At 44.2% G+C, this 26,041-nt stretch overlaps 1 protein-coding gene and 1 pseudogene across 1 annotated transcript in view; one reads left to right on the top strand and one right to left on the bottom strand.

Moving 5' to 3' along the window:
* Positions 1-26,041, bottom strand: part of LOC124792094 (kinase D-interacting substrate of 220 kDa) — a 389,808-nt gene that overhangs the window by 326,926 nt on the left and 36,841 nt on the right. The window lies entirely within an intron of this gene.
* Positions 11,809-11,926, top strand: LOC124724171 (annotated as a pseudogene).

Here is a 26,041-nt window from a genome sequence, read left to right as displayed (position 1 = left end):
ATGTGAATGCCATCCTCCGACCGATAGTGCAACCATATCGGCAGCATATTGGCGAGGCATTCGTCTTCATGAACGACAATTCGCGCCCCCATCGTGCACATCTTGTGAATGACTTCCTTCAGGATAACGACATCGCTCGACTAGAGTGGCTATCATGTTTTCCAGACATGTAGCATGTCGAACATGTCTGGGATAGATTGAAAAGGGCTGTTTATGGACGACGTGACCCAGCAAACACCCTGAGGCATCTACGCCGAATCGCCGTTGAGGAGTGGGACAATCTGGACCAACAGTGCCTTGATGAACTTATGGATAGTGTGCCACAACGAATACAGGCATGCATCAGTGCAAGAGGACCTGCTAGTGGGTATCAGAGATGCTGCAATCTGCACCACCACCTCTGAAGGTCTCGTTGTATGGTGATACAACATGCAATTTGTGGTTTTCATGAGCAATAAAAAAGGTGGAAAAGATGTTTATGTTGATCTCTATTCCAATTTTCTGTACAGGTTCCGGAACTCTCGGAACCGAGGTGATGCAAAACTTTTTTGATGTGTGTATATGAACGACGCAACGTTCCTTTGCACATGCATGCACGTTATGTATGATCTATGAAATTGGAACTAACTATAGTAAAGTACATTACAGTACAGCATGACAATTTTGCTAAATTTTCTCCACTATTAGACAACACAGGTGAGGGACAAACACACACAGTTAAAAATTCGTCGCAGGAGGAAATTCACAAGTAATTATTTCAATTCCAGCGACTTTCTACTAAAAACTGCCACGCAAAAACACTTGCAATAACAACGTGCAATCCATACAACTCGGAAACATTGATATCGTAATTAGAGATCATTAATGAGAATGATGCAGTTGTGTCGAAACAATTTGGAACAAAACAAACAGAAAATACAAATAAAATTATTTTACGAAGGTGGACCTTCACAGACAAATACATCAATCACAGAACCACGACAATGATTTTAAAAATCTAAAAGTTTCGCTTGGGGAATAATACAGTAACCGAAACAAAGTTGATGCTCTGCTACTTTGTGAGAAATAATTTTGACTGGCGACCTTTAATGTAATGGAAAATCTTTTGGGTTGGAAAATTTTGGAAATTTGTGGGAAGTTCCTATGGTACCAAACTGCTGAGGTCATCGGTGCCTAGGCTTACACACTACTTAATCTAACTTAAACTCACGCTAAGGACAACACACACACCCATGCCAGAGGGAGGACTCGAACCTCCGACGGGGGGAGCCGCGCGAACCGTGGTAAGGCGCCTTTGACCACACGGGCGGCTATCCCGTGCGGCTGGGTTGGAAATCGGGGTAGCCCATTTGGAGTTACAGACGACAATCAAAAACTAATGAAATTGTGATAGTGTGTAGGAGTGGCAAAATCGAAACACTGATATCACTGATGAGGGATACTTTATAGAGAGCCTAAAGAATATGTGTCATACCGCTGTGTTGGCCAGAGAGAAGACGACGGCTTCCCGAGGGGTCATCTGCGGCGAGAGGCAGCTCGCCCCCGACGTCTGACGCACGCCAGTCTCAGGCAGAAGGAAGGATGATTAAAAGTTTACAGCCATGTGTATGACAAGGTCATTACAGAAGCTTGGACTGAATGACATGGGGGAAGAAATCGACCGTGTCATATTCACTTAAGCCCGGCATTCGCCTTAAGCGGGTTTCGGAAACCACAGGAAACCTAAATCAGGGTACAATGTGTGACAGACAACAGTATATGTTACACAGCAGCTATACGAACCAGTTCACGTCTTGTGGAGACCCTGGTGTGAAGATGAATGGTGACCGTCATTAAAAACACATAATTTATTGCGATCTGGGCTGCTTTTTTTTTCCCTTACTAAAAGCAAGTGAAAAAGAATAGCAGCACATGTTGAATAGAATGAACAGACAGTCTACTGAGCTCATACTGTGGATTAAGAGGAAACTAAAGAAAGACGAAATGCGGTTAGTAAGAAACTTACCATCAAAATTGGTGGCCACGAATTAGACGAAGGAATGCTTCTGCCTTGGGAGCAAGATATTCCCAGACGGACGAATCAAGGAGGGCATAAAAAGCTAACTAGTACAGGCAAAGACGGCATTTCTGGCCAACAGAATTCTACTGGTATCAAACATCAGCTTTAATTTGAGTCGGCCGGAGTGGCCGAGCAGTTCTAGGCGCTACAGTCTGGAACTGTGCGACCGCTACGGTCGCAGGTTCGAATCCTGCCTCGGGCATGGATGTGTGTGATGTCGTTAGGTTACTTAGGTTTACGTAGTTCTGAGTTCTAGGGGACTGATGACCACAGCAGTTAAGTCCCATAGTGCTCAGAGCCATTTGAACCTTAATTTGAGGAAGAAATTTCCGAGAATGTACGTTTGGAGCACAGCATTGTATGGTAGTGGATCAGGACAAAATGTTGAAAGTTGGGTGGACTGATAACAACTGTGGATGATAAAACACATCAGGGATACTTTCTATGGAACTCGAGGGAGCTGTAGAGGTAAAACTAGCAGGGAACTGCAGAGACTGGAATACACCCAACAAATAATTGAGACGTTAAGTGCTAGTGCTACTCTGGTAATAAGAGCACTGGAGGGTAATTCGTGGCAGGTTGCATTAAACCAGTCGGAAGACTGCTCGAAAAAAACGAGGAAAGCTTATCAATATGCGAGGCTAAAAAAAACTAGTCGAAAAATGAAATACAATTCGAATTCAGGCAAGTGACTGCAACTGAAACATTCGAAAACCTGCCGAGCTCATAGCTGAAACTGCCTCTGTGAAACGCTGCCAGAATCTGGCGCATTTGCCTCGCTCTGATGTTATACGGTGCGTGTAGGCAACACATCGGCCTGTGCGTTGGTTGTGCTGGATTACATTTCTTAATTAAAGACGTAATTATCAGACAGAAACTGAAAACGATCCCCAGCGTGACATAGTTAGCAAAGGTTAAGGCCGAGTTCTAATGAACGCCAGCGTCTAATTTGTGACGTAATCCTAAAGAGTTGGAGAATAATTTTCTGCAGATACTACGCCTTAAGTAATGAAGACACGAGATCAATACGAAGTTCCAACGCCGATACTGGGGATAGGTCGGCCCTGGGCAAGAGGAACCGACCGAAATTGCGCATGCAGACTTACACAGAGTAGCGCGAAATGAGATGCAACAGCAGCCCGAGGAAGAGATGGAGGTGTCTTTTAGATACATGGACTGTATGAGTTGATGATGATCATTCGTCTTTGTTAGCGGCTGTCAAATCGTCTTCACATGTGTTTGTTTTTACGCCGTATGGAGTAAGAGAACGAATCAGGGCTCTGCGACAGTTTATGATTGTAGTTCATCAATAGTACACACCAAATAAGAAAACTTCTTTCACTAGATCGTTCAGCTGCAGACTGTTCATCGAAATGACTGAATATGCCCATAGTAATTTAATTTATTAACAACAATAGGTATCACATCTCAAGTTCTGACAAAAGAATATGTTTTTCATATACAGGGTGTTTCAAAAATGACCGGTATATTTGAAACGGCAATAAAAACTAAACGAGCAGCGATAGAAATACACCGTTTGTTGCAATATGCTTGGGACAACAGTACATTTTCAGGCGGACAAACTTTCGAAATTACAGTAGTTACAATTTTCAACAACAGATGGCGCTGCAAGTGATGTGAAAGATATAGAAGACAACGCAGTCTGTGGGTGCGCCATTCTGTACGTCGTCTTTCTGCTGTAAGCGTGTGCTGTTCTCAACGTGCAAGTGTGCTGTGGACAACATGGTTTATTCCTTAGAACAGAGGATTTTTCTGGTGTTGGAATTCCACCGCCTAGAACACAGTGTTGTTGCAACAAGACGAAGTTTTCAACGGAGGTTTAATGTAACCAAAGGACCGAAAAGCGATACAATGAAGGATCTGTTTGAAGAATTTCAACGGACTGGGAACGTGACGGATGAACGTGCTGGAAAGGTAGGGTGACTGCGTACGGCAACCACAGAGGGCAATGCGCAGCTAGTGCAGCAGGTGATCCAACAGCGGCCTCGGGTTTCCGTTCGCCGTGTTGCAGCTGCGGTCCAAATGACGCTAACGTCCACGTATCGTCTCATGCGCCAGAGTTTACACCTCTATCCATACAAAATTCAAACGCGGCAACCCCTCAGCGCCGCTACCATTGCTGCACGAGAGACATTCGCTAACGATATAGTGCACAGGATTGACGACGGCGATATGCATGTGGGCAGCATTTGGTTTACTGACGAAGCTTATTTTTACCTGGACGGCTTCGTCAATAAACAGAACTGGCGCATATGGGGAACCGAAAAGCCCCATGTTGCAGTCCCATCGTCCCTGCATCCTCAAAAAGTACTGGTCTGGGCCGCCATTTCTTCCAAAGGAATCATTGGCCCATTTTTCAGATCCGAAACGATTACTGTATCACGCTATCTGGACATTCTTCGTGAATTTGTGGCGGTACAAACTGCCTTAGACGACACTGCGAACACCTCGTGGTTTATGCAAGATGGTGCCCGGCCACATCGCACGGCCGACGTCTTTAATTTCCTGAATGAATATTTCGATGATCGTGTGATTGCTTTGGGCTATCCGAAACATACAGGAGGCGGCGTGGATTGGCCTCCCTATTCGCCAGACATGAACCCCTGTGACTTCTTTCTGTGGGGACACTTGAAAGACCAGGTGTACCGCGAGAATCCAGAAACAGTTGAACAGCTGAAGCAGTACATCTCATCTGCATGTGAAGCCATTCCGCCAGACACGTTGTCAAAGGTTTCGGGTAATTTCATTCAGAGACTACGCCATATTATTGCTACGCATGGTGGATATGTGGAAAATATCGTACTATAGAGTTTCCCAGACTGCAGCGCCATCTGTTGTTGACAATTGTAACTACTGTAATTTCGAAAGTTTGTCTGCCTGAAAATGTTCTGTTGTCCCAAGCATATTGCAACAAACGGTGTATTTCTATCGCTGCTCGTTTAGTTTGTATTGCCGTTTCAAATATACCGGTCGTTTTTGAAACACCTTGTATATTAGTTAGGTGTGTTAACTATATATACACTCCTGGAAATTGAAATAAGAACACCGTAAATTCATTGTCCCAGGAAGGGGAAACTTTATTGACACATTGCTGGGGTCTGATACATCACATGATCACACTGACAGAACCACAGGCACATAGACACAGGCAACAGAGCATGCACAATGTCGGCACTAGTACAGTGTATATCCACCTTTCGCAGCAATGCAGGCTGCTATTCTCCCATGGAGACGATCGTAGAGATGCTGGATGTAGTCCTGTGGAACGGCTTGCCATGCCATTTCCACCTGGCGCCTCAGTTGGACCAGCGTTCGTGCTGGACATGCAGACCGCGTGAGACGACGCTTCATCCAGTCCCAAACATGCTCAATGGGGGACAGATCCGGAGATCTTGCTGGCCAGGGTAGTTGACTTACACCTTCTAGAGCACGTTGGGTGGCACGGGATACATGCGGACGTGCATTGTCCTGTTGGAACAGCAAGTTCCCTTGCCGGTCCTGGAATGGTAGAACGATGGGTTCGATGACGGTTTGGATGTACCGTGCACTATTCAGTGTTCCCTCGACGATCACCAGTGGTGTACGGCCAGTGTAGGAGATCGCTCCCCACACCATGATGCCGGGTGTTGGCCCTGTGTGCCTCGGTCGTATGCAGTCCTGATTGTGGCGCTCACCTGCACGGCGCCAAACACGCATACGACCATCATTGGCACCAAGGCAGAAGCGACTCTCATCGCTGAAGACGACACGTCTCCATTCGTCCCTCCATTCACGCCTGTCGCGACACCACTGGAGGCGGGCTGCACGATGTTGGGGCGTGAGCGGAAGACGGCCTAACGGTGTGCGGGACCGTAGCCCAGCATCATGGAGACGGTTGCGAATGGTCCTCGCCGATACCCCAGGAGCAACAGTGTCCCTAATTTGCTGGGAAGTGGCGGTGCGGTCCCCTACGGCACTGCGTAGGATCCTACGGTCTTGGCGTGCATCCGTGCGTCGCTGCGGTCCGGTCCCAGGTCGACGGGCACGTGCACCTTCCGCCGACCACTGGCGACAACATCGATGTACTGTGGAGACCTCACGCCCCACGTGTTGAGCAATTCGGCGGTACGTCCACCCGGCCTCCCGCATGCCCACTATACGCCCTCGCTCAAAGTCCGTCAACTGCACATACGGTTCACGTCCACGCTGTCGCGGCATGCTACCAGTGTTAAAGACTGCGATGGAGCTCCGTATGCCACGGCAAACTGGCTGACACTGACGGCGGCGGTGCACAAATGCTGCGCAGCTAGCGCCATTCGACGGCCAACACCGCGGTTCCTGGTGTGTCCGCTGTGCCGTGCGTGTGATCATTGCTTGTACAGCCCTCTCGCAGTGTCCGGAGCAAGCATGGTGGGTCTGACACACCGGTATCAATGTGTTCTTTTTTCCATTTCCAGGAGTGTATATATATATATATATATATATATATATATATACGAACTGTTGAAACTGAACAGACAGTACGTCTACAAAAACGTGAAGGTTTCCATTTGAAGTGCGTCTGTTTCACCTGACTAGCTCGGAAATCTGCAGTATTAACAAATACCGAGCTGGAGTAAATGACATACAAAAAGTGGTGCGATTTTTAAGCTATCTTCCACAACTTTGTCTGCTGACACCAGCCACGCCGGGAAAAACAGGAACACATGTATTCAGTCTAACTCTTTCACTAATACTGATGTGAGACAGGCTACAATTCCGACTCATCTAGTACCAATTTCACAACGGACATCGTAGAACGCCAAAGATAAGCAGGGGGCGAGAACCAGTTGTACAATAGGCGGTATCTCATACTTATTGGAAACGTATGAGGGTGCCATAAGTGAAAAATTTCCCTATACAATTAGTGCAAGATTTTTATACAGCGCGTCATCGCTGTAGCGAAAACAGATACCTACATCTACATCTACAGTACCGGCAAAATATTCATCTACATCTACATCTACATTTATACTCTGCAAGCCACCCAACGGTGTGTGTCGGAGGGCACTTTACGTGCCACTGTCATTACCTCCCTTTCCTGTTCCAGTCGCGTATATTGGAGGGTAACGGGAGAAAGTGGGTGGAGGGAGGGGGGTGGGGTGGATAATAAGTCGCTTTTGTGGAAAAATAATCTCGAAACGGCCCTGCAAACAACACCCCCGAATACAAAGTGAGATAGGTCCGCAAGCTTTCGCTGATGTGTGGCAGCGCCATATTGCTCTTCAGTTTTATTTGCTGCTCCACGTTTCGGCTTCTCAGCTGGGATGCTCTTCAGGGTTCCACTTGTATCCCTGCGTTGCTGAACACTGTTCATATATCTCAGTGTTTGTTAGAGCACAACAAGCGACATATTTTTATTGCGTACGTTATTGGAAAGTTTGCATAATTATTTGAAGCGGCAACGACCAAATCTAGGATGAAAAGAATGATCTTACACGAAGATTACGTCCCACCGCAAGTAAGGAAACGAAGTATGAGCAGCTTTTCGAAACAGTGTCCCACAGATATTATTCAGCACTTATCCCTTATAATTTTTTTGGACTGAACATCCTTTAAAAAAACTTTCAAGAAAAAGAAATATAGCTGAATGGCATTATTTGCGTTCTAACGATATTTACACAAAGCTCGAAAAACTTCTTTTTTTTGCATGGACATAAAGAAATACGAGTCTTTTTGGAACAAATGCATTGAGCTCAAAGGAGGTTATGTTTAGCAAAAAGTATTTTTGCAACAGTTGTTAAAAAAAAGCTTATCACAAGTTGTCGTAACTAATTCTTACAAAATTGCACTAGTTACGAAGACTGTGAGAGAACTGATGATGATCGTTCTGAGCGAACACGACTGTGGCGTAATAAACGTGTCTGAAGTACAGCTGTACTGGTTTCTGGTAACATTTACATTATTCGGCCAGGAAAGTTCGTGCTTCCTTATTAATGACACAGTCAGTCTTTTTAACAATGAGAATTCAATGGAGTCGTACCCATGCCCTTCTCTACAATAAGAAGCTACACTAGCCCGAGTACGCGCATAGACACAGCTATCCGATCAGGAGCGCGCTTGAAGAATTACAGCGAATCAGATATGCGTTATCTGCTCAATAGTATCCTTACACACACATCTAGCGCGGAACTGACCATTAGATGCGAGAGAGGCGGACCTGCCGGTATAAAACTAAGAGTGCAACAGTGTTTTGTCAGTACAGAAGCAGTAAGAGCAGAATGAGCTGATCAGGTGGAACAGCCACTGGATGTCACCTTCGGAACAAATCCACCAGGGACTTTTCAATATTTCGACAGCTAACCACGTCAACTGTTGATGATCTGACTGTGAAATGGAAATCTGAAGGAACAACAACAGCTAAACGAAGACAACGTAGACCTCGTGTATTGACGGACAGGGACCGCCGAACACTGGGGAACATCGTTGTAGAAACTCGCAAGAAATTAGCGGGAGTTAATCCGATGGAAAGGTTTGGATTTAGTTAACACCTGGAGAACGTTACCTACCGTCATGTGTAATGCCAACAGCGAAGTACAAAGGCCGGCCGGAATGGCCGAGCGGTTCTAGGCGTTACAGTCTGGAACCGCGCGACCGCTACGGTCGCAGGCTCGAATCTTGCCTCGGGCATGAATGTGTGTGATATCCTTAGGTTAGTTATGTTTAAGTAGTTCTAAGTTCTAAGGGACTGATGACCTCACATGTTAAGTCCCATACGGCTCAGAGCCATTTGAACCATGTGGAACGCTGACTTCCCTCCCGACGTCAACGCCACACATCACTATCTCCGTTTTCGGCTCTTGAGGAAGAATGGCCTGTCATTCCTCCACAAACATTCAGATACCTCACTAAGGACACAGCGCATATTAATGTCCTTTAATAGGTGTCCGATCTCATAGACCCGCCAGGTTAGTCGAGCGCGCTACTGCGCTGCTTCCTGGACTCAGGCGCGCCGGCCCCGGATCGAATCCGCCCGGCGGATTAACGAAGAGGGCTGGTGTGACGGCCAGCCTGGATGTGGTTTTTAGGCGGTTTTCCACATCCCCCTAGGTGAATACCGGGCTGGTCCCCACGTCCCGCCTCAGTTACACGGCTCGCAGACATCTGAACACTTTCGCACTATTCCATGGATTACACCAGTTGCAGACAGTTGGGGTAGACTAATACCTTCCCGGGGGGTACGGGGTGGCGGCAGGAAGGGCATCTGGCCACCCCTTCAACTAACATTGGCACATCCGATTAACCATGCTGACCCTGCGTATCCACGGGAAAAACGGCACAAGCAAAAGAAAAGAAAAAAAGAATAGGTGTTCGACCTCTCTCAATAAATGCTACATTTCGACATTACTCATCCGTCGTTAAACCGGAAGCAACATACGCAAGTGAAACACTATTTAGACTAAACACTCAAGCAACAACTGACAAATTGCAGAAAGTTGATAGAATAATATTCCGAACAATTATCAGTAAGAAACACCAAGTTAACGGGCAGTGGAGACTTTTGCCCAATTCAGTAGTGTATAAAGAAAGTGAATCCATTATTAAAAGAAGGATTGCGTTTTTCGGCCACATATCTCGCCTACCAAATACTAGAATCCTGAAGCAACTCTCTGCTACTTCTGGAACAGTAAAACCAAAAACATCCTGTTTAAAGAAGTACAAAATGATCTGGATGAACTGATCACCACCACACACCAAATTCTACAAAGAGAAGAGAAACTGCTTCTGAAGAACAAATACACATGGCTGGCATTCAGACCATCAGAACGGAAGAAATATGCCATATCTGCAGAAGAACGAGCAGCCAGATCACAGCGAATGAAGAAATTTTGGGAAACGAATAAATTGCTGACTGCTAAGACTTGAACTTGGTTATTGTAGACTCGGTTGTATTATGTTTAATCTTAGTGCCCCAATGTGGGCGTAAAATTGTAAATAAATAAATAGGTGTCCGGATACTTTTGATAACATTGTGTACGTCCGTCGCACGGCGCAGCGTCGTTAAGGGCGGCTGTATCCGTTTCTCCAAACAAAGATTTTTCAGCCCTCGCGTGACGAAACCAGTCTCACCTAGAGTGTCACTTACAGAGTCTGACGAGTAATGCTGAAGAAGACGTCGCGATGTCGCCTTAAAATCCAATTTGCAACGTCTCCGTGTCACGCCTGCCGGCAGGCTGAGCCTGAATAACAGCGCGAGCTAAACGTTTTCCTGGCGGGAGCAACAGATTATTATACGCCCGCCCGTCCCGGTTCAGCCAGCCGAACAGCCCTCGTCACCCCCCACCGCCCACCCCCTGCCCCAAACAAAACAGCGCCGTGGTGTCGGCGCGGCGCCTGCGCAGCGTCGTTATGGAAATGCGACGCCGAGTCGTTTCGCACTGTCCGCCCCCGCCCAGCCGCGCAGCGCTCAACAAGTCGTCGTCGTTAACATTCGAGCGACAAAACGACTGCGAATTTCCATTTTCCGAGCGGGCGCGCCATTTCTGTTCACTCTTCGCCCCAGTTTTTGCCCCCTCCCATCCCCGGGATAAAGAGCACATATATTTCTGGGACGGATTTCTGCTCAGAGTGTGCATGGCTCATTTCGGGTCTTCTCGCGTATTTGGGCCGTTTGTAATGTCGGGAATCGGTGAACTTCTCGAGCGGAAATGAACTCTGGTGAAAAGAGATTTAGTCTGGGATCCAGGTCCGCTTTACAGGTTTAGAGAAGCTCTCCAAGGAATTTTTTATTCACGACCGGTTTTCATAGAACAGGATGTTTCAAAAAGATTCGTATCATTTCGCAAGGGTATCTTTTACATGGGTGTAGTCAGTGCTGCGTCCGTCGTCTCTCACGATACACGGCTGGAAGCGCAGCGAGCCTGTCATTCTACACTCTACAGCCTGATGCCACATAGTTCAGATCAGTTGTCACATACCAGGGGCTACTGATTCTTCCACCACACGATTCACAAATTCTCCATTCTATCCACCAAAATTATGTCGGCCGTCACAGAGGGCGCTGAAAGCAAGAACTACTTGCTGCAAGCGCGAAAAATAAGTTAGCAAATGGATATCCTTCCGCCGTCCGTGGACAACTGCGGACGCACAGCTTAACCCAGTCAGTCGCCAACCTGTTATTGTCTACAGCTGTAACAGCCGACCACCAGTTCCAGTTGTCTAACATATCTACATCGCTATTAAATTTTTTCTGTATTTCTTAAGCCGTTTCGGCCATTGCCGTCATCAGATATCGGAAAGCTTAAGCTTGGAACCTTCACAACATAGTTCACTTCTCAGGCTTAGTGTTCAGTTTCAGTATTAGTACTGACAGTGAACCTTGTTCTGCAGGTTATAAGCTTTTTGGTATCTGATGACGGCATAAGCCTAAGCGTCGTAACAACTAAAGGAAAGGTTAACAGCGATGTAGACGGCTCTGTTAATAAATATTCACAATGATCGCGGCCTCATATGGGAAATTCATTTCCTTTATGTAGGCTATGTAATGTCGGCACAGCTGCAACCCAGCAGCTATCAACGAGTGATCAACAGGCTGTAAGTACAAGGTCAAAATGTACAATTTTTACAAAAGCTAAGCTAATAACTGTCAGTCGACAGTAGGCCATGACTGAACTTCTGTTAAATTAGGTAGCCATCATACACGGATTAAAAAAAAAATCTGCTTCGGTCCCATGCATCTTCTTCAATTTTATATAATTTTAATAATTGCCGGCAACGGCGTTGCCTCAGTGGATACGCCGGTTCCCGTCAGATTACCGACGTTAAGCGCTGCCGGGCGTGGCCGGCACTTGGATGGGTGACCATCCGGGCCGCCATGCGCTGTTGCCATTTTTCGGGGTCCACTCAGCCTCCTGATGCCAATTGAGGGGCTACTCGACCGAATAGTAGCGGCTTCGGTCAAAGAAAACCATAAAAACGACCGGGAGAGCGGTGTGCTGACGACGCGCCCCTCCTATCCGCATCCTCAGCGGAGGATGACACGGCGTTCTGATGGTCCCGATGGGCCACTTGTGGCCTGAAGACGGAGTGCTTAATAATTGCCAACGCCTTGCTGCAGTGGTGACCCCGTTTCCCGTCAGATCACCGCAGTCAACTGCTGATGGGGTCGGTTATCACTTGGGGTGACCGTCCGGGTCTGTCGAGCGCTTTTGGCAAGCGGAGTGAACTCAGCCCTTGTGAAGTCACGTCGGGAACTGCTTGAGTGAGAAGTAGTGGCTCTGGTCACGAAAACATAACGGCTGGGAGAGCAGTGTGCTGACCACATGCCCCTCCATATCCGCATCCAGCAACGCCAGTCTGTTCAGGATGACACGGCGGTCTGTCGGTATGGTGCGGCATTCCGAGGCCTGTTCGGACGGAGTTTAAATTGGTTGTTATTGGTTTAATATTTTATTACTCACTTTATTTCTGTTATATTATTAATTGCTCTGAGACAATTCTAGCTGAAAGTGTTCACACACGCCTCCTTTATAAAATATCAACTACTTTTCTGTGATATGGAGTCTGCTTTCTACCACTTTCATGTTGGAGATCAGGCTTATTTGATGACCACTATACATAGAAACGTGGAGTAAATTCTAACTGACACAAACAACTACAAAGTTTTTATTTTCAAAAGAACGATCAGTTTTCACAACAGTATATCTTTTATGTGCATGTATGCACGCAAACTTGGGGATGAAAGTCTTGATTTATGTTTCACAGATTTTCAGTGTGCCATCCAACGGACGAATGACAAACAGACAAATGGTAGTCAAATGCATCCCATTCTTTGCGAGCGTAGCTGAAGTCAGTACATTGCTGCTTGTGTGTATGCGGCGTCGCAGTTGACACAAAGCTTTATCGTACCCTGACATCAGGCGGTCACGGAAGCTAGTGGTGCGACGCCAGATCCGTACACCTGTTACGGCCGATAAGTTGTTGAGACAGCTCATTATTGAAATTGTTCCGTACATCCGACGAAAATGACGCAGCAAAGGGACAACTGAATGGGATCTATTGAAGTGGAGAACGACTTTTGTTGCTGTTTTATCGCCGCCTGGAGGCATATGAACAATGAACGAACGAGCGAGCCTCTATAAGCATGATATGAGCCAGAACTTACTATTAGCAGCAAGGTGAATTTTTAATTTCGACGCGGAAGTGAAACTTGACGCCAAGTTTCTAATTCATTCCTGTACAGCTGCTATACTCCGTGAAATCGGATGAATCTTTTTAAATCTACCTGTGTTATCATCGACGTAATGAAGTTATACTTCTTTCTACGTCCATTGTCATCACATACCGTGAAGCGTTAAGCATTGTACAAAGCTTTTGCTTAATGCTTCATGGTATATGATCACAAAGACTCGCCTTAGCAAGGCACCCTCACAAAATATATCTGAGCTCTTTATTGTGCGGCGATTACTTTGTCTCAGATTAAAATAAAAAAGTAAAATATAAGCTTTCGACGGGTTGGCATCTTACTTGCTTCACAATCCATGCTCATAGTTGGTCGAATTTTACAGAAGCATTCATTCTAATGAAATCAAAGCGCTTTAAGTGTCCGCAACAGTCTAAGATTATGTCGTATAGAACCAAGCATTTTCTATTTTCCCTACCAGAGAACAAAATAATTTATAAATTTCTTTTTGTATTTAGATCTCACAAGAAGCAAACCAAACCCTACATCGAAAATTAGAGGGCTGATACAACGAAGACGACAATATATCCAGTACTATAACAATGATTTACTTTTTGTATTCTTTTCGTTATTTTTCATGTCTTACCGACATTCAGCACAAGGAAGAGTAGGATAAAAGTAGGCTACACGTTGTCATCATCATTGGAAACTTCAGTTTCGATGGAACTCAATGGAATTTTTGCGCTCTTTTTTTCTACCGAGTGAGAACCAACTCAACTCCTTTTTCGTCTTAGGGTGGTGGGATACCGCTAGAATCATTTCGACACCCCGAAAAAGAACGTAGAAATTCAATCGAAATGTCGATCCTGTTTTATTTAGATCATTTCAATGTTTGAAGCAGCGGGCATTCAAAGGTGTATCAAACAAAGGACCCCACAACATTACTTTCTGACATCTCATGACGTCATGGCTATTATGGAGTGATTAAGTAGTCTTATTTGAGTAAGCGTAAAAAAAACAGTAATAATTGTCCTTGAGTAACAAAGCCTTGATTATACCTATGACAGGCTATCGAAGAGTGTACATGCCAGCCTAATGGCTTATATTAGTCTTGATGAGGACATGAAGAAATTCAGATTTGACAGACTAGAGGCGTCAGACAAGAAGATTTATACGATCATAACTGTTTGCATTAGTCCTACTGGATGCATTTAGACCCTTAATTAGGCCAACGGAGACCAAATACATATCTACAAGTCTGAATCTTCTTTGTTTTCCCCTGCATCCATGGAGGATGAACTTCGGCAACGAACGGAAGAGTTTAACAGATCAGGTTCGAAAGTATGACTCAAAAGAAATTATAGTAAGAGTAAGCAGCATATCGAGAAGAAAATAATACAACAAATTAACAGCAATGGAGACACTGAGCCAGATGAAGGTTTCTGCATTTAGAGTGATTGGAAACTAAGACTCGGTGACGGGGAAAACAAAGTATTTTTTGGTGAGCTAAAGAGGGCTTTCAGACAGAACCTTCCAATGTGACTGAAGAGGAATGTTAACAACATTTATCTGCTGTCAGTTTTTATTTATTGCAGCGAAGTAAGTTTAATTTAAAAGAATCAAAAATCGGGCGAGTAACGGAGGGACGCATATTCGGAGTAACTGTATGGTGGAGACAGGAAACCAAACAAATTGATCAAGTAGCCGACTGAAGAGGAAGGTGTAATTATGACTGTAATGGACTGAAATACAAGAGGGCAGGACATGAAGTCAGACAAATGGATGCTCAACGGACACACTACCATGCACCTTTCGGTGGTTTGCAGAGTATGGATGTAGATGTACCTGACGAAAGGTTGTTAGACAACAATAGAAGACATGTAGGGACAGCATGGATGAGTGCAGCTGCAGACTATAATGCTTTGTGGAGTTAAGGAAGGATTTATCCAGTAGCGAATGTAAAATAATTGATGAACATCTCTTCTGGTTAATTATAGGGACGAAACGGCAAGATGGGTGGATGGATGGATGGATGGATGGATGGATGGAGACGGTTGTATGGGCGAACGACGGCAAGGTCTTCAGCGCCCGCTCAGTAACAGACTGAGGCAGGTGTCAAGAAAAGACTCAGAACAGTAAGATAGAAGAGAACGTAAAACACAGGTAACAAGGTTGGAAAAATATGTGCCTACCCACACCGAAGCGTGGGACGAAGCATGCCGCCAGCAGTAAGACATGGACAACACAGGAGGAAAGTGGTAGAGGGCGCTAAAACAATATAGCAGATCGAAGTGGTTGGCTGACCGCAAGAAAAAAAGGGAGGAGCCAGCCACTTTGCAATACACTAAAACCTGCAGCCTAAAAGTTTAGGCCAGAGTCCTGGCACATCACAAAACTTTAAAACCCTAGACACATACGTCTCATCATTAGCTAAAACACAGGGCAGACAGATCCCCATCAACTTGTGCTTCTGCCCTTGCATCACGGTATAAAATGCAGTCTATTAAAATGTGACGGACAGAGATGTGCACACCACAAGCATCACAAAACGGGCGATCCTCCCGCCGTAATAGAAAGCTATGTGTGAGAGGACAGTGCCCAATCCGAAGGCGTCAAGACGGGTAGCGTACAATGTATAGAAGAACACCAGGTATAGAGGACCAAGAGATAAATGCTCGGATTAATAAGGTCATAAAGACAAAAGAAGGGATGCAGTCTTTCTCCCCTACCGTTCAGTCTGTACATCGAATAAACACTGACGGAAACTAAAGAAAGGCCGCGAGTGGGATCAAAATTCAGTGCGAAAGGCAATCAAGGAAAAAAAAAAATTCTTTGACGACACTGCAATCCAAAATTAAAGTGAGCAAGTTGTACAGAATCTGTTGAATGGAATGAACGGTGTAATGGGCACAGAATACCCTCCACTGTTTCCCTAGACAATATGCACTGTAGAGAAAACGAGTACGACGTTACGTTCGGAGCTTATGTTCGGACGTCTTTATGAACTCGTCGGATATAGGCCCAACACGTGGGTCAGCCCACAGCGGCCATCGATCGGGCGAGAACTCGGCTACTCAAGCCGCCGCCCAAAGTGCTGACGGCGGAGACTGAAGCGGCGCACGCCGTGATTAATGACGCTGCTTTCAGCCCGCCGTGCGCCACTCAGACAGCGCCGGGGCGGAAACTTGGCGCCGACCCCGCGGCCCAGCCCGTGTCGCGGCCCGACAATAAAACGGCTTATGCCAAACAATCGCCTCCCCCAACGCGCTGAAATGTCTCCTCGCCAAGTTACCAGTGGCGACGGAAACGTAACGTGCCGTGCCAGCTCTACAAAAGGATAACAAAGGGGGTACACTCGGTGGGAAAACTGAACTACCGTAGGGACTGATCAAGACTGAAAGCGAGCTGCGAGAAATGTGTAACTGTTCGCCACCACTGCGAACTGGAGACATGTCCGGAGTTTTAGCACATTGGTGTTTATGTCCGATGGGTGGGGAAAAAGCCAAAGCGTACAGGGGAGGGGCGCCGATGTTCCAAGCCAACCGAAGACTGTGCACGTCATTCGTGTTTTTAAGAAGTGTCGTCGAAGAGACGCTGAAACTATACATCTATATCGTTCAACCAATATAGTGCATCCTCCTACGTATGTTTCACGAAAAGACCACGAACGTAAAATTTCAGAGATTCGTGCTCACACGGAGATTACCAGTAATTTACTGTTCCTCCTGTCCTGTGCACCATTCGCAACTGGAAGGAACAGGAGTGAGGGACGGGGGCGGGGGGGGGGGGGGGGGGGGGGGAAGGCTAAAAGTGATACACAAAGCACTCTCCGCTACACACCATAAGGTAACTTCCAAAGTATATACAGGTTATTTGACAACTGTAAAAGCAAACAAAAGGTTCGAATAGAGGACAATAAACAAGCGAAAACGCCCAGTAAACACAGGTTCGGAAAACAGTGGTTTCCCCGATACGACGTGCGAGGTGTATGACAAAACTAAAGAGACTGACAAAACTACGAGCGCTCTGGCAAGGCTTTGTTGTTCTGCTTGTGTAGAGAGGTGTGTTCATCCCTTCCAGATGCTCTGTCCAAATTTCAGCTCCGTACAGCCATCACGTGGCTTTTGAGAGCGCCAACAGTGAAGTTGTGTTTCTATTGTGTGTTACGAAAATGGAACAGCGAAATTTAGAGCAAAGTTACGCCAACAATTTTTGTGTTGACCTTGGGTAATCGGCGATGACCGTTGAAAAGTTGAAAGAGGCCCATGCGGAACATTCCTTACCAGGAGCACAAGTTCTTCGCTGGCAAAAATCGTTGATATTCAACAGAATGTAATCTACAGAATGCCACTTCCTAGTCATTGCAGAATCATCAAATAGCATGTCTTCAGTAACTACAAGGTAGTTGACAGTATTTACATAATACACAAAAGGAATAGTCTTTCTACTCACACACGATGTCTCCGGAGGAATGGTCAGTGTTGAGGGATATGACAATAACAATCATTCGAATCAAAAAAAGCCTAGTAAAAATTGGTTCTAAAATGCATACTTTCAGAGCCACAAGCACTACTTCATTTTCCGTAATTTGAAACAAATTTCCTCTACTGCAAGCCCTTTGCTTTCCGTATTTCGGTAGGAGGTAGTATAAACCAAATCAAGAAAACACTGTCTAGTAAACATAGGCTATAAAACGAATACCTTAAGATCTATGAGCACTTGTTCAGTAGAAGAGATGTGTTTCACAGTAGTGAAGATGAAAAGTCAGGTGCTCTTCGATCTTACGGTATGTACTTTACAGTCCCTAGTTAAGAGGCATTTTTTCTGCCAACTCATGAAATTTGCAGAGCAACGAGCATGCTGTAAAACAGATTTGTTTCACAGTATCGAACATGAATATGTTTATAAGAATTTTTTGCTTAGAATGATCGTTCCTGTCGAATCCCATTAGTTGACATTCTTCCTAGGACACGCTGAATTTAGAGGAATGTCATTAAGAAACACTGAGTGTTCGGGAAACTGATAACAATGCAATGGCATGCATCTGAGGAACCAGAAATACAGGCCTATAAAAACTCTTTTCATCAGACCCAATGGACGAATTTGACAATATAAGGACGAACTGAGAAACACAACGAAACATAACGCAAATAACCTGAGATGTAGCTCACTTTTTTCGAAACTGTTGATCCTGAAAAAGAAATTGCAAAACTAGAATTCATACGAATAATACTGACGTAGCAACTGAATGTAATGTGTTTGTCTCCACTTAGTTCGTTACTTTTTAAGTCACTGACATAAAAGACATACTTAAGGACTGCGGACAGTAGTTGGAGAAGAAGGACGACAAATTTTTCCCGCAGTTTCCAGACAAAAAGACGAGGCAGCCGACACTCCGTAGTCGGGTAGGAACACGAGAAGGACTTCGTGACGCTGCACTAATGCCATCTGCCGGCAGTCCGCCGAAATTAGGGAGCGGCCAGGAGGCGCGCGCGATAACATCGTAGCGGGTGGCGGATAGCGACGCAAAAAACAACCGACCCGGACGTCCGCCGCGAAAACCAATTTAGCCATACGAAAAAACAGCTGCGCCCTTATCGTGCGCTTGCACAGGTGCGTGGTTTATCGCCAACAGCGCACTGTAATTGATGACCTGGCAGTGCAGCTTTGTGACAGCAATTCTTTATTTAAAAGATTTTTGTCGATCCTCTTCTGGTCTTCTAATGTGAACTGATATTAACACGACGAGACAAATTAGATTTTTTTAAAAAATGTGGTAATATGATAGGCTGAATTTTTTTGAGATGTGGTGTTGACAAAGGCATCCTGAAAACCTAATGGGTTGGTAAGATCGAAGATAATGCGATTGGCGGAGTGGGAGAGAAGAATAGTTCACGCAATACTACTATAAAAAGAAAAGTTCAGACTATTGGAGATACATATACATATGTACATATGTGCTGTCTGTTCTCTGTGTCCGAAAGAACAGACATCATTTTGATCCTGCACCCATTATGAATCAAGACATGCAGGAATTAAAGACAGTAGCTGCCAGCGGGCATCGATTTTTATCAATAGGGCAAGCTGAAAGCTTGTGGAAGACTGGGATTCGAACCCAGCTCTCCTGGTTGCTAGGGAGGTGATCTGATCACTATGCCATACGGATCACGCATTCACTGCAGCTGGACGCACTAACCCAGCACGCCTCCCATCAGACCCAAATTCTCAACTTTTCCTCACACTACTAATGTAGTGCCCCTTGACCATTATTCTTATTAATCGCGGCATCTCTCCGATTCCCGTAACAGTCCAACCTTGATGATTATTTGCATTGAACGATCATTGGCCGTCAACGCCGTAATTCTACATACGTGGATCTGTTCTTTCGAACTTTTTTACGAGAATCGGCGAGATGCCGCGAGCTACGAGGCTAATTAGCAGTGTGACTACATCAGTAGTGTGTTGTATAAGTTGTGAATTTAGGTCTGATAGGGTAGTACGTGCGGTTACGACGACCACTGTGTCCGGATGTCGTAGTGATCAACGCATCTGCCTTGTAAGCAGGAGACTCAGGTTCGAATCCCAGTCCAGCATAAATTTTCAGCTTGCCCCAGTGATATAAATCAAAACCCACTGGCAGCTAATGTCTTTAATTGGCTCTGAGCGCTATGGGACTTAACTACTGAGGTCATCAGTCCTCCAGAGCTTAGAACTACTTAAACCTAACAGAGACCTAAGGACATCACACACATCCGTGCCCGAGGCAGGAGTCGAACCTGCAACCGCAGCAGCAGCGCGGTTCCGGACTGAGCGCCTAGGACCGCTCGGCCACTCAGGCCGGCTAATGTCTTTAATTCCTTTCTGTCTTTACTGGATATATTCTGAGACATGACGAATTCGTTGCTTTTGTTGTTGTTGTTGATTATGATATTGTTGTTGTTGTTTTCGGTACGAAGACTGATTTGATGCTGCCCTCCACACTAGTCAATGCTTTACAAGCCTCTTCACCTCTCAATAATTACTGCAGCCTACATCCATTTGAATCTGCTTACTGCACTCGAGTATTTAAAAATTGTATCCCCCCACACTCACCTCCATTTCAAATTGAAGATTGCTTGATGTCTCAGGCTTTGTCCTATCAACCGACCCTTTCTGTTTGTCACGTTGTAGATGGGCTCCTAAAAAACAATAAACAGGATAGGCCAATGTAAAAGCAATTTGATGAAGATCACGACGGAAGTGCATATAATGAACTATAAAAGCTATCGACTTTAATTCCTACACAGAAAGGAAGAACGCTGAAAGGCGTGAAGACTGGACGTTTTGCCAACAGACTCCCTTACTGAGCACGGAAGGAGGACGTGCATGAACTGCACTGGTGCTTTACAGCGGCTAAAAGTCAGAGCAGTTAAATACTCTTGATTTGCTTTGGGAATAACTATATGAAATGTTTATCACCTTTTCAGTAACATTTTCGCTTTTGGTTGTAACTGTTTTTACTGCGGTCTTTCAAGTTCCGCTTACGTGCCGTTGTCACGCGCAGAATTTGACGTCATGGTACGGCTTAGAAACAGGTAAAAAATAATAGCGTTCTTTAGGGCTGTGTTTTCCTTGATGGCAACAGAGTCAAGGGTTGTCATCGATGGCGCGGGTATCATAGTAGCACTTTTAAGTTATTTACAATCAGGATGAATTTAGTCATGTAAATAGCACAATATGGGTCTCGTATCATTTCATTGATACTACCCATAGTTTCTATGACTTTAAAGTGTAACAAAGCCATACAAAGATGTTATTTTTAGCCTGTCTCGAAGCCGTAATACGACAACTAATTTTATGCTTGACAATGGAACATAAAACGAAATTACGATAACACAATGAAAACAATTATGGCCAAAAGTGGAAAGTGACTTCATCCAAAGAATTCGAGAGGCTGTGGATCCGCACTACAAGTTTTCTTTCGCTGTTTAGAAGTAAGCCAAAATATTACTGCCGACTTCCAGTTTCTGTTTCCATGTGATCGCTTATTTCTCCTTTTATATACATCGTAAACTGAACCTTCTGCCTTTTAATACGCTTCCAATTCACAACAAAAGAATTTTTTAGTGCATATGAGGAGATCTGAACGCAAATGGTGGATGAAAAATTCCTTTAAACAATACAAATCACGAAGCATAACGCTGGTCGAACATATCTGCAAGAAAACAAACTAGTTTGAGTTTTGTGTAAGACGGAACCAGCGTCCAATACGAAAAATTATTCTACTTCGATTTTGGAAGACACTCCGTAAAAGCTAATTAAAGTTCTCTACAATAATCTCCTCAAGCAGGGCGGGCCACAATACTTCCGTGTCGTTGCTAGTGCTAACAAACTGTTTCAGAACAGGAAAAGCGAAAGTTAATTGCGGGTTGGCTAACTAAATGAGACATAAGGCGTATGACGGGACAAAAGCAGGAAAAACAGAAACAGCATAATTATGACATGTCCATTTCGGCTGACATGGAATGTGGGCGCGAGAGTTTTGTAATTACGAACAAGTTCCTGTGAGAGTCATTATTTATTAGTGTCGTTAAAATGAAAATGGAGGAATATGAGAATGATAGAAAAAATCTTACTTGATACATTCTTTAAACAATGGAGTATGCACAAACGATAATGACGAAATTCAAAAATGCTATGAAATTCGATAAATGGTTACGTATTGGTAAAGGCGCAGAATTGTGTGAAAACAACTACGTCAGTACTGAAATTTTTGACCTCATAAAAACGAATGAGACTACGTATGAATCAAGAATCAAGGAAGGAATTTAGCATACATGTAGTTGGTGAAAATTAGTGATGGAACTTAGACAACAGATGTGAATTCAACAAACCTTGTAAGTTCCCTCCACACATTCCCCCGTCCAGTGCTTTTCACAAACTTTTCTTTCCTCGTTTTGAGGCATTCTTCTGCTGTCCCTTCAAGACAGAAGCAATTCGCATGTCAATAGGAGCATTATTTACCAATTTTTAATTGATTTCACTTTCATACTAAACTCACTGGTATTTCTATGGCATAAATTTCGACTAGCCGTATACTTCTATAAGCACATTTTGTTGAGAGATCACACATACCGCGAACCCCGAGCTTGCGGACATGATGAAGTGTTCAGTAGACACACCAAAAATATTTATTTCGAGTCACGGAATTCTGCAATATCTTCTGATGAATAAGTGACGTCCTTGATCGACGAACACAAGACCTGGGAAAGAAATTTGGAGCGACTCCAAAAAACGAAAATACAGAAACACGAGGCCAAAATAGTGTCACATAAACTAAAGATAGATCAAAAGGTAGTCGTCAGTAGCGATGCATTGCAGATGATTAAGAAAATTCTTTGGCGAAAAGAGCTGCGTGTAAAGAAACGTCGCAGGATGCAAGGAAATACTACACTAGAAGCATCAGTCACAGATAGTGAAAAATAAATGTACAAGAGAAGGGCCGGTCGCAAGCACTAGGGTTGTGTTCGAACACGACCCGAACTTTCCAAACAGTGTGTGTCACGGTTCGGAAAAATCTCGAGTCCTGTTCGGTCTTTCGATTACCCCGCGACCTAGTGGCTGTCGTTAGAACTACGTCCACGACCCGTCTTTTGCGTTTTTAGTGCACTATGGATTTCAGTACCAAAAATAACTGTGAAACACTGACTAAAGTGCTTTTTAAGGGTCAGGTACTACGTAACAACGGCAACTATAAATAAATACGAGAGTGCAATCATGATTCTGTCCAATTCTCGAGCTTGCTTACGATCGTCCCGCGATCTAGTGACTTCTGATGGTATATCCAAGACTGTTGTTCTATTCTCGCGACGGCGGTTACAATTTACCACGATACATTTAGTTCATTAGGCATTTAATTCTTGATTAAATGTCTTCCCCGTTTCATCTGAATGTTGCCATCTCGTTTACAAACCGGTTTAAATGTGGTAAAGATTTTAGTTATTATGGAAATACCTGAACAGGGATTGAAACGCTTTTTGCCACGAAATTAGTAAATCATTATTCTCTCATAACCAAATTAAACACGGTACTAAGTTCAGTGAAGTAGTTTTTCGCAGGACAACATTTTCGCCTTCAATAATCAGCATTAAAGTTTGTAGATCAACACAAACCAGTTCTTATTGTAAATTTGTAGACACGACAGGAGTTTGTGCGGTGGGAAGATTTAACGCTCTTTCCTTCTGAGTTTCACAACATTGTCAGATTTTTTAAGCAGAGCTCTAGCTAGTAGTTGTGGCCGATTCGTAGATTCTAGCATATCCCTTGCTCGCGCTGCTCTAGTCAAATGTCATAACACGCTCGATGCTGTATGGAGCGATGCAGCCTATCGGGAAATCTCAAACCCGTTCGACCGCGAGTCTCGTTTGCCCAGCTTTAACAAACACATTTTGTTCGCAACGTGTATGGGTATGAGGAGACAGCAGTTATGAGTGTTACATAATGCATTTCTCGCTCTGACGTTAATAATGATTAATCGGTGGAATTTAACGAATATTGGTATTGTCTGCTATTCGTACTTTTACACACCGATAAAGTCTGTTAGAATCCTTATTTTCTGTAGCAATTGCAAAATTTATATACCTTTAAAATAATAACGTTAATAAAGAAACTGCATTTTTGGGTGCTGTTGTAATGTAGAAAGTAGTTGTTAACTGTTTCGCTTTTATTTTAAAAATTCTGTCATTTTGTGTAATAAAATATTAGTTTCTTGGTTTTGCAAATGCTTTGTGGGTACTGTATATTTAAACGCAAAACTAGAATACCGTGAATCTCGCCACTTACCACGATTACTTCATTAGCACGCGTTTAAAATGACATGAAAATGTCAGCACTAGATCCTGGATTACCTGTGTTTCACAATTAGTCGCAACAAGAATTTTTAAAAATTAATCCTTCTGCCCGTAACTTACAGAAGTTACACACACACACACACACACACACACACACACACACACACACACACACACACAGACACACACACACACACAGTGGGTGTTGGAGTCCAGGTATCAGCTCAAAATTGTCACTCTGCACTTTTACTGTACAAAGGTATTCGAAGTGCTATCTTGGTCAGTTTTTAATAAATAAGAATACACGTTCTTTACGTCATTTCTGTTACACATGGCGCATGAGCTTCGTGTTATCACAGGTAGAACACCGCATTCGCACAGAATTCCGTTTTACTTCCTGTTCACTGTGCTGAATAATAATTTTACTGTTCATCAAATCACTCGTCCATTCGTTTCTGACACAGGCTTTAATTTGGTGAGGAGTTAAATTTGATTTTCAGTTGCTAGCTGTTACACTTCTACGAGAAAATGTAACTAGGTTTCTTCTTCTCGTTTAACAATTGCTTTCCCACTGTGACCAACTGAACGTTAGTTTGTATATAAGTGAAAAATATTATCTCTTAGTTCACAGAACTAGACTGACGTGCGGGACTGGCGGTTCTCGAGGACACGGGATTACAGCTGCCCGATATATGAGGATGGTCTGAAATAAATTATACCAAATATTGATTACTTATTCCGCGACGATATACTTTTCATGAAGAAGAGGTTTCTTATGGACGAAAGAAGCACATACAATCAAGTAAGTTAGAGACGAATATGATTCAGTTCAGATTTGATGACTAATTATGTGCCTGTGTGCCTGGAGGCAGGGAGTGAGGGAGGGAGGGAGGGAGAGGGAGGGGGAGGTGGGAGGGAGGGGAAGGGTGGGAAGGATGGGGATGGTGGAAGGGAGAGAGAGAGAGAGAGAGAGAGAGAGAGAGAGAGAGCTATACACATATGGTGAGGACAGGAAGAAGTATGGGCCTTGGTCTTAGCACTTCTTGTCATAAGTGTTCTGACAGATTTAATGCAGCCAGCCACGAATCTCTCTCCTGCGCCAACCTCTCATCTCAGAGTAGCACTTGCACGGTGCGTCCTCAATTATTTGTTGGATTTCGATCATCCCCTACAGTTTTTGCTCTACAGTTCTCTCTAGTACCATGGAGGTTATTCCCTGATGTCTTAATCCGTGTCCTACCATCCTCTCCATTCTCCTTGTCAATATTGTTCACATGAATCTTCCTTCACTGATTCTGTGGAGAACCTCCTCATTCCTTACCTCACCAGTCTACCTGATTTTCAGCATTCTTCTGTAGCTCCACATCTTGAAAACGCTTCAGTTCTCTTCTGTTTCTGTGTTCCCACTGTCTATGATTCACTACCAAACAATGGTGTGTTCTAAAGGCACATTCTCAAAATTCTGTTCCTTTGATACCAGTAGACTTCTCTTGGCCAGGAATGCCCTTTTTGCCTGTACTATTGTACTTTTCAACGTCCGTCTTGATTCGTCCGTCATAGGTCACTTTGCTACTAAGACAGCAGAATTCCTTAACATCGTGATTACCAATTTTGATGTTAAGTTTCTCACTATACTCATTTCTGCTTCTTTTCATTACTGTTTCCTTTGTCGATTTACTGGCAGTCCTCATTCTGTACTTACCAGACCATTCATTTCATTCGATACGTCTTTTAATTCTTCCCCACTTTTACTAAGGGCTGGAATGTTATCGGCGAATCTTATCACTGATGCCATTTTACCCTCAATTTAATCCCACTGTTAAACATTTCTTGTATTTCCATCGTCGTGTCTTTAATGTATTGACTGAGAAGTAGCGGCGAAAGACTACGTCCCCGTCTTACAACCTTTTTAATCCAAACTTTTCGTTTTTGGTCTTCCAGTCTTATTGCTCCCTCTTGGTACTTGTACGTGTTGTATTTTACTCGTCTTTC

Source organism: Schistocerca piceifrons, chromosome 1 (genome assembly GCF_021461385.2).
Source record: "Schistocerca piceifrons isolate TAMUIC-IGC-003096 chromosome 1, iqSchPice1.1, whole genome shotgun sequence".
Classification (NCBI taxonomy): Eukaryota; Metazoa; Arthropoda; class Insecta; order Orthoptera; family Acrididae; genus Schistocerca; species Schistocerca piceifrons.
Note: the sequence above shows the minus strand (reverse complement) of the source record. Positions and strands in the feature narration are given on the sequence as shown.